The following is a 9843-nucleotide window of genomic DNA, read 5'->3' on the forward strand; positions in this document are numbered from 1 at the left end:
TATATTATTACTTTAAATCTTTATAATCAAATTATAACATTTTTTAATATTGATTTAAACAATTATATCTAATCTAAATTAATTTAATCTAATTTAAATTTTTTCTTTTTATAATATATAATTATAATTCTTTATAAAATTTTTTATAAAATCATGAAATAGTAATTGATAATTTTTTTTAATTTTTTATTTTTAATAGAAAAAATGTTTTAGAATAATATATTAAGTACTTAAAATATTTTAATATTTTAATAATTCGACCTTAAAAATATGGCAACATTTGAAAATCTTATTTCATTTATCGTTATTTCTATTATTAAATATATTTTATTAATATGCCATAAACAAAAAGCAATTCTTTTTATAAAAAAATTATAAAAGTAAAGAATAAAAATTATAAAAATTTCACTCATAGAATGTTGTATTTTAACTAGATTATTATCGAAGGTGGAAGTTTTTGATATTTTTCCAGCTAATAATTTGAACAGAATTAATCGTCGTGATAGAAATAATATAGATCAAAATCTATTTATGAATTATGAATCTGTTGGTTCAATAGTGCAGAAATTGCTTTGGAATTGGTTCGATGATAGCTTTACTTCGGTACAGATGCTGGCTAAGAATTTCTTGAACAAACAGCGACGAAATAGATGCGATGAAGACTATTCGATATGAGGATATTCTTCATTTTCCTCTGTTTCTTTTTCCTCTATTTTCTGGAATGGGAAAACATTTCGCGAATTATTCATTGTACTAAATTCCAGGTCACATCAAAACAATATCCGTCATCGACTATGTCATTGAATCAAGTTGCCTTTGAAGAGTGTCGATATTATCAATGTAAACTTTATTTTAGTAAATCATATCGTCTAATAATAACATATTTTGTGTTTAATAATAGCCTCGTTTCTTAATATGTAACTGTCGAAAATTCTTCTTAAATATATAAACAAAACGTTCCAGCTTATATCTTTGATTGTCGCATTTATTGATACTTAAATTAATAATTTAATTACATTTTATTTTAAATTGTATGTCAGTACAAATAAATGATTGAAAAATAAAAAGATATTATATTAAATAGAAATATTTCTATTTTTCAAAATTTAATATACTTAAATTGTATATAAATAAATGATTGAATAATAAATATTAAATCTTTATTTTTTAAAAATTTATATTAATTTTATCAAAAAGAAATATATATTTTTTTGTATTATTTGTACATTTGTAATTGCATATAAATAATCCAGATTTTATTATTTTCATAGCTTTAATAATTCTGACATTTTAAAATATAACAGAGTTTTTTTAATATTTTTTTAATATTTTTAATTTTTTGTGTTAAAAATTCGAATAATTAATTTTTTTTATAAGTAGACTAACTTTTAAATAATTTTTATGCTTTTTTACGATATAATCATTGATTTAACGAGTATTTATTTATTATTAGTATTTATGTTATAAAAAAATATAATGATAAATTTGAAAAATATTTGAGTTTTTGAAAAATTATCAAATTTCTATTTATAAAATTATATCCTACTTGAAATTTTTGGTCGAATCTTAAACTATTTTAGCTGTTAAACTTTCAATAAGTTTTAACAGATATATAAAATTTAATTTTCATTTATAATTTAATGTTTTACAAAAATGTTTTTTAAATACGAAAATATAAATAATAAAATAAAATAATTATATTTTTCAGAATATTATTTATTTATTATTATTTTTAAAAATTATATTATTACTATAATAAAGAATTATATTAAATATATTAAATATAATATAAATATTAATAAAATTAATAAATAAATTATTGACTTTTGAATGTAATTTATAAATAAAATTTAAATATTATAAAAGATACCGAATTTATTTCTGATTATGTCTGATTTCAATATTTATAATTATAGAATGTATTTCTTTATAATTTCAATGCCTTTTTATTATTCATAATTAATTAATATTATTAATTAATTTAATATGACCTGATCATAATGCTCAAGAAAAATAAAACTTTTATATTTTAACAGAAATATATTTTTTATTTCGATCAAGATGAATTCAAAAAAATCAAAATATAAAGAATTCAATAGGATTATCATTTTTCTCTAATTAAATATTTTAATGAAATGTTAAATGTTAAATATCATAACTTTTAATTAAAGATTTAAATATACAATATAGATTTAAATTTGCAACTTCTCTTTTTTTTTTATGCATTGCATATTTTAACAAAAATTTAACCAAAACTCTTTTTCTTAATTAAGATTTTAAAGATTATATTAAGTTCTTTTATGAATTAATATCATTAATAATATTTTACTAATTATAAATAAAAATTTTGTAATGTAAATAAAACTATAAAATATAAATTGTAAAAATAAAAAATTATAATTCGATCATTTTGATAAATCATCAATTTCGACAAATAATCATTTTATAATTATAAATAATACATATCATATTTTTATTATTGATTTTATTACATTTATTCCTATACTTATTCTTTTTATTTTTTATATATCTAAAATATATATATTTAAAATTAAAATTTTCAAATTATTCACTCAACTCTCTATTTTGTGAATTTTTTTTTAATAATTATATAAAAATTATACATATATCTTGTAACATACATCTTATAACTATAATAATGTTGTAATTGTATAATTATATACATAATATTAATACTTATAATTTTAATGTCATTATTATAATATATAAAATATTATAAAATATTTTTATAAAATAAAGCGAAACATTCTGTTTTAAAATTAATAGAAATATCACGCGTATAAACCGGCTTGTAGAATCAATATATAACACGATTCAAAAGATGTTCGATAACATTGGGGTCCTTTTATATTAGAATTTGCCACTTGCGGGGGAATATGGTTCTCGCGTTGGGTGTCCAGATTATGAATTTCGGTGACGGGGTTGCGCATCAAGTTAATCCACCCCTGTGTCCGGGTGCGAGAATGATGCATCCCTCCAATGGATGATGTAATCATTCATTCGAGGGGCGATAGAACAGCCGAAACGAAAATTACTTTCTCGAATGTGCAAGCAGTGACGAGCAATTTAAGGGAGCATCATCCGAAAGAGGAAGAAAAGGGGTGGTCGATTTCGTTCTCCCGGATATACAAGACAAACATTGTGATTTGAATGGCAATCGGAGGTTAAAATTACGTCCGCTTTGGGGACTCATGCAATTAAGAACAATTAAACATGAAAATTAAATAATTCGGAACAACTCATTTATTTTTGATTATTCATCATATTTGATTTTTTTTTTGTTTAAAAAAATTAATGAAAATCTATAATATGATCGAAAATTCGTAAAGATTTAAAAATCAAAAAATAAACTCTGAAATTTTTATAGTATTTAAATTTTCTTTTTCTTTTTATTTAATATTTAAATTTTTATTTAATATTTTTCAAATTAAAAAGCGCAAATACATATATTACAAAATAAAATCTTCCTAAAAAAGATGCTTTCGAAAACTATTTTTCACTGATATGTATTGGTTTCATAATAAAAATTAATCTCAGATAGTTATTCACGAAATAATATCCATCTAAAAAAAATATTTTCGATATGAACTCTCGTTTTACTTCCAAATATACTATACTACTCTAAAAACTTATAAAATTTCAAAAATCTAAATATTAAGTTATCTTCAATTATTTTTTTTTATATATTTCTAAAAATTTTTTTTTATTAATTATTATTTATTATTATTTAAATTTTATTCATAAATTTTTATCATTATTATTCATATATTAATTCAATATTTTTCAAATTTTATATCATAAAAATATTTTATCCAAAATAATTGAAAATTTATAAATAAAAATATTATAAATTATATNCAAATTAATAAAATACTATGAATATAATGAATATGAATATACTATGAATAATGAAATATAACGAATTAATAAAATATATGTAAAAGATATTTAAAAAATACCGTTATCATGAAGAAATCATTAATTAAATATTAAAATTTTAATCCATATTAAAAATGTTAAAAATAATCTAAAACAGTAAAAGAGTTTTAATGCTAAATTTATAAATTAATGTTAATTATATTAAAATTATTAAATATATATAATTTATTTATTATTAAATTTTTTTTAAAATAACATTATCTTTTTCTTATATATTTATATTAATGTAATATTTTTGAAACATTATTAATAATCATAAATAATAAAATAAAAATAATGATTATATATAGATTTTCAATAAAGAATTTTCAGTTAAATTCGATTTATTAATGTACTTTATTAAATTTGATTTATTAACATACAATATGAATATATTGATCTTCTAAAATGACAACTTCATTAATTTTAAAAATCCAATAAAAATGATTTTTAATGAAAAACTAATGTTGTTTTTGTGAACAGCATAATTATTACAATATATTCATATGCACAATTTTAAAATGATTTAAAATTTGTATAAACAGTATAAAAATATATAATGTATAACAATATAAAAATTATAATGTAATAAATAAGTTTTTTTATTTATATCAATAATTTTATCATTCATCTTTAAATAATTTCCTTTCAAATCAAGATTTATTTCATATTTCAAAATTCCATCCATCTATGAAATATAATTTATATATAATATATAATATTTATTCATAAAATTTATTTCAATAATATATAAAATATTTTTCATAGAGATAATTAAATTTATAATATAATATAAATGACTAATAATAAAATTGTTTTATCTTCAAATATCTACAACTATTTAATCAATTAGTTTCTAAGTTTAGAAAATAGAATATTTTTCAAAAACAAAATACTTAGCTATATAACAATTCTTTTGAAATGATTTATACAAATTATAAATAAAAATCAAAAACATTAACTCAAAATATATAAATATAATATACAAATTAATACATTTATAAAATATTTTTGAAAGATCGATTTTAAAAGCCAAATAAACAAAAATAAACTTAATAAAAATCATCATCAAATCATAAAACATATTTAATTGAAGTTCGTATTAGATAAAATAAGACAAAGATAGAGCGAAATAATAATATGGCGAAGCTAGAGCTATCTAATTTCATTTTCGTCCCGCTTTATCCAATGCAAATTTCAATTACCTATGGTTTAATAAATAAATCTTAATTGATATTTTTATACATAACTTTTATATGTATTTTAATCTTCAAAATAGATTCTTCAAAGATATTCCAATATATATTATAAGTATTATATTATAATTATATTATAATTATAATATATTATAATTATAAATAGAATATCAAAAAGCTTTTAAAAAATTACAATTTAAATATTATCATTGAAATGTTCAAACTAGAAGAACAAATATCATTTGAAATAATGCAAGATGGATGATGGAATAGATGATATCCATTGAATTATTTCTCTGTTTTCTATAAAGCTCTAACCACGTTTAATCGAACCGCATAATCAAATATATCTGCACAAGAAACTGCCATACCGAAATAGCACTGTCCCGCAAATACACACCAATGTTTGGTATATATATTGTATATTGGTGCCGGTGCAAAATTTTCGCGAATCAAAATAGCGTTCGGTTTTACGCGAGGCTGACAGCACTTCGTCACGTGCTTCGTTTAATGGAACTCGCTCTAAGAGTTATTTCAAACTTATGTGTCATGCATTCTAGTTGCGCACAAATATAACTCCGTGCACCGCGCGTGTACTGGTGCACGACCGTACAGGGGAAAACGTGTCCGATTGGCGATGATTTCGCATGTGAGTATGCGCATTCTTCTTCATGAACTGAAGAAATGATCGGAAGAGAATTAACACATTTATTGTTGATATTCAATTTTTGTTTTTCAGTTACATTATAATGTTTCTCAAATTTTTTTCGAATTATAAATTTCTTTTATAATATTTGAATAAAACCTATGATTCATTTTCCTATATGTAATAAGAGAAATTAAAAAAAAAAAAAATAATATAATTTTAATAAAATGACTACTGTTAGAGTAAAATAATGAAGGGATTATTCTGAAATTTCTATAAAATATAACAATATACTTATAAATAATAATTAAAATAAATAAATGTTAAAAGTTAATCAATCTTAAATATTTAATAACATAATATTTATATATATATGATGTACATATGACAATTCTATTTTCTTTTTCTAAGATCAAATTATATTTACAATTAATATAGTAAATGTTTTTATATATGTACATATTATATATGTATATATATATATATATACATACATATATATACATATATATACACATATATATATACATATACATATACATATACATATGAATATGAAATAAATAGATGTCAATAAAAAAACAATAAATATAAAAATAAAATATAAGACATATATAATAAAAATATAATATATTATATCAATATTAACAAAAATATAATTTTATATTTATTATAATACATTATATTTCGTTTCATAATTTAAATTTTTTTCATTTTTTTATATTTTATGCAACTTTCGTACAGTCATCGGTCGCAGTCACGACCTAATCTAATCTTATATGATATAAATTATGTTAATTAGTATTAATAATATTTAATTTAATTAAATGTTAATTTATAATAATTATAAATTATATGTATTTTATAAAATATTATTATATTATTTTTCCGAAACTACTGAAATATTTGTTTTTATCACAAAATTTTTTGTTTCATTGATTGGTTTCTCATTCAAAAGTGGTTCAATTAATATGTAACTATATTATTTTTAAAGATTAAATGGATTTATCTAAAGTTTGTATATATAGATAATACTTGAAAAAATTTTAATTAGAAATCATTTGAAATATTTTAAAGAGATATGCAATATTGTTGATTTAAAGGAAATTTGATAAGATGAAAATTTTTTTTATTTTTTATTTTAAAGTTTTGAAAAAGTAAAATACTGTGGATTTTTTGAAATTTGAAAAAATAATAAATTTTATAATACTGAATAATTATATATTATGTCCGATAAGAAGATCCAATAATATTTCTATGGGAATATTTAGTTTCTTATTATTAATATAACTTTTTATGTTTGCTTATTGAAACAATTTTAAGAAATTATTTTATCATTCATTTTATTATTCAATATTTTATTATTTATTCTTATTTTTATTCTTTATTCTTAAAATATATATTAATAGAATATAATAGATATCCCTACAATAGATATGTGAATGATAGAATTTCATAAAATGACTTTTTTTTAAAAAGAATGTCATTAATAATATATTAATAAAAAAAAGAAATTTAATTCTTAATATATTATTATTTTATTTTTCAAAATTAAAAAAATTGTACACAATTTGAAAATCTGTTTATTTATGTTATCATAAAAATTTTTTTTATTATATTCCATTCATTTTTATACAAGATTTTATTATATTCCATTCATTTGATACAAGATTTTACTGAAAATATTGTATAACTTTATTATTTTATAATTTTAATAAAAAAAAATATAAAAATAATATTAAGAATGTTCTCGAATATTTTATTGAATGTTTCTTATAAAAATTTTAACTTTTTACAAAAAATTTATAGATAAAAAAAGTTTTAGTTTCATCCAACTTTTTTAAACTTCCATTGTATATTTGTATATTCTTTTAAACTAATATACTATGCAGAAAAATAATAAAATCTATTATGTCTTAATCTGTGTTTTTTTATGTTTTTTATTTTTATTTTTATATTTTATAATCATAAAATCATAAATAAAAATTTTTTATATCCAATTTAAAAGATATTTATGCATTATGTAAATGCAATTTAATTAAACAAATTCTACTTATTGACATAGTATATAAAATTGAATTATGCTAATTATTTATTTATTATTAGTATATATTATTTATTTTTAGTATAAAATTAAAAACCAAATTTAGATAATAAATGCATTATTTTATTGAAATTAGATAATAGAAAATAAAAACAATTGTAATTTATTAATGAGAAAAATAGCAAGAAATAATTTCTATAAATAGATTAACTAAACATAGTGCAATAGCATAGTATCAGAATATTTATAACATATTGATTAGCAAAGGAGATCAGAAATCTTATAAATTTTTATTATTATTTTTGAAATTTTAATAGAAATTTTAATAGAAATTTTGATATTTTTTTATATTTTTGTAAAATTTCATTCTAAGTTATAAGCTAATTACATTGTTAACAATTATCTAATTTCCTAATGTAATCAATATTTTTTATAAATTATAATATGCTGAATACAAATTTGCAAAATTTTTTCCAAAATCTGTAGTTTTAAAAAAAAAATTAAAAAAAATTGTAATTTTTCAATTTTGCATTTTTTAAAAAATTAATTTTTATTAAAAATCTAATCTAAATTTATTAAAAATACAAATTAATTAACAAAATAAATTATTAACAATAATAAATGAAAAATTAATTTTTATTTAAAATCTATTAATTATAAATTTTTTGTATTATATATAATAAATAAAGAATTTCTTCTTAAATTTTGGCAAATTTTGAAAAATTATTTTTATCTAAATCTAGTGTTAATTTATTATGTTAAGTTGCTCTTGACACAAAATAAACTCTTTGAATAAAATGTTATAATGTTATAATAATATTATGATATCTAAATATGTTTAAATGAAAATCGAAATTAAAAATATAATTATATATTAAAAATCAAATTCAAAATATTCTACAAATATTTTTTAATTTATTAAAAAATAAGAATCTAAAAAAGAATTTAAGTATGTTATACGATAGAACAGATTTTTTTTTACTAAGAAAAGCATAAAAGAAAATTACAAAATCATTTTTATTTTTAATATAAACACACAGTTAGACAAATACATAGAAACAATAATACTCAATGAAGACATTTCGATTCGTTATGCGACAAACGAAGCAACTGTTATTATATCATTATAATTGAGTATCATATTATATATTTATTATAAATATTGTAAAATTTTTCCAAATTATTTTTTTTTTATATTAAGAATAAGAATAATTTTATAATTTTCTTTAATGCTTTTCATAATAAAAAAGAATTTATTCTATGGCATAATATGATTAGATTTTCTTTTAAACTTTTTTGATAATTTACTTTAGGAAATGTAATCTCAATCACTTTGTTCTTGATATGTATTTTCAAGAATATTCTGTTGAACAATTTTCTAAAGATTTTATTTAGTTTGTTTTTTTTTTCTTTAAAAAGTTATTTTTAGTTATTATTATTAATTATTAAAAATATAGATATTTATTTTGCAATAAAAATTTATTTTATCTTATATATTTTATATATTATATATTTTAGTTTTCTGAGTACTATTGTTCATAGGAAAAAATATGTCAGATAAAAATTGAAAGAAGTAATAGTGTAGTAAGTAGTAAGTATATTCTTGCTTATTATTAATTCTTTTGTGAATGATTGCATAAAACTCATATGAAAGTCAACTTTATTTTTTTAAATAGAATTATATTTTTTAATAGATTCAATATATTATTCGATATTATCATTATAAAAAAGTATACCTCTATATAATTCATATATGCCAATCAATATAAAAATTATTTAATAGATATTTCGATTTTAATTTTGTAAAATTTATTATAATATATTTATATTAAATTTAGAAATGAAAATATGAATAAGAGAATATTAGTTTGTTCTTTATTTTTTATACAATAAATTTTATAAAATTCGAAGTATTTTCTAAACTAATAATTTTTATGAAATATTGTATACATAAAAATACATTATATTAAAAAATATAATCATTCCATTTAAAAAAAAAAATGATTTTCATATAACCT

Source organism: Apis dorsata, unplaced genomic scaffold, assembly GCF_000469605.1.
Source record: "Apis dorsata unplaced genomic scaffold, Apis dorsata 1.3 scaffold_935, whole genome shotgun sequence".
Lineage (NCBI taxonomy): Eukaryota > Metazoa > Arthropoda > Insecta > Hymenoptera > Apidae > Apis > Apis dorsata.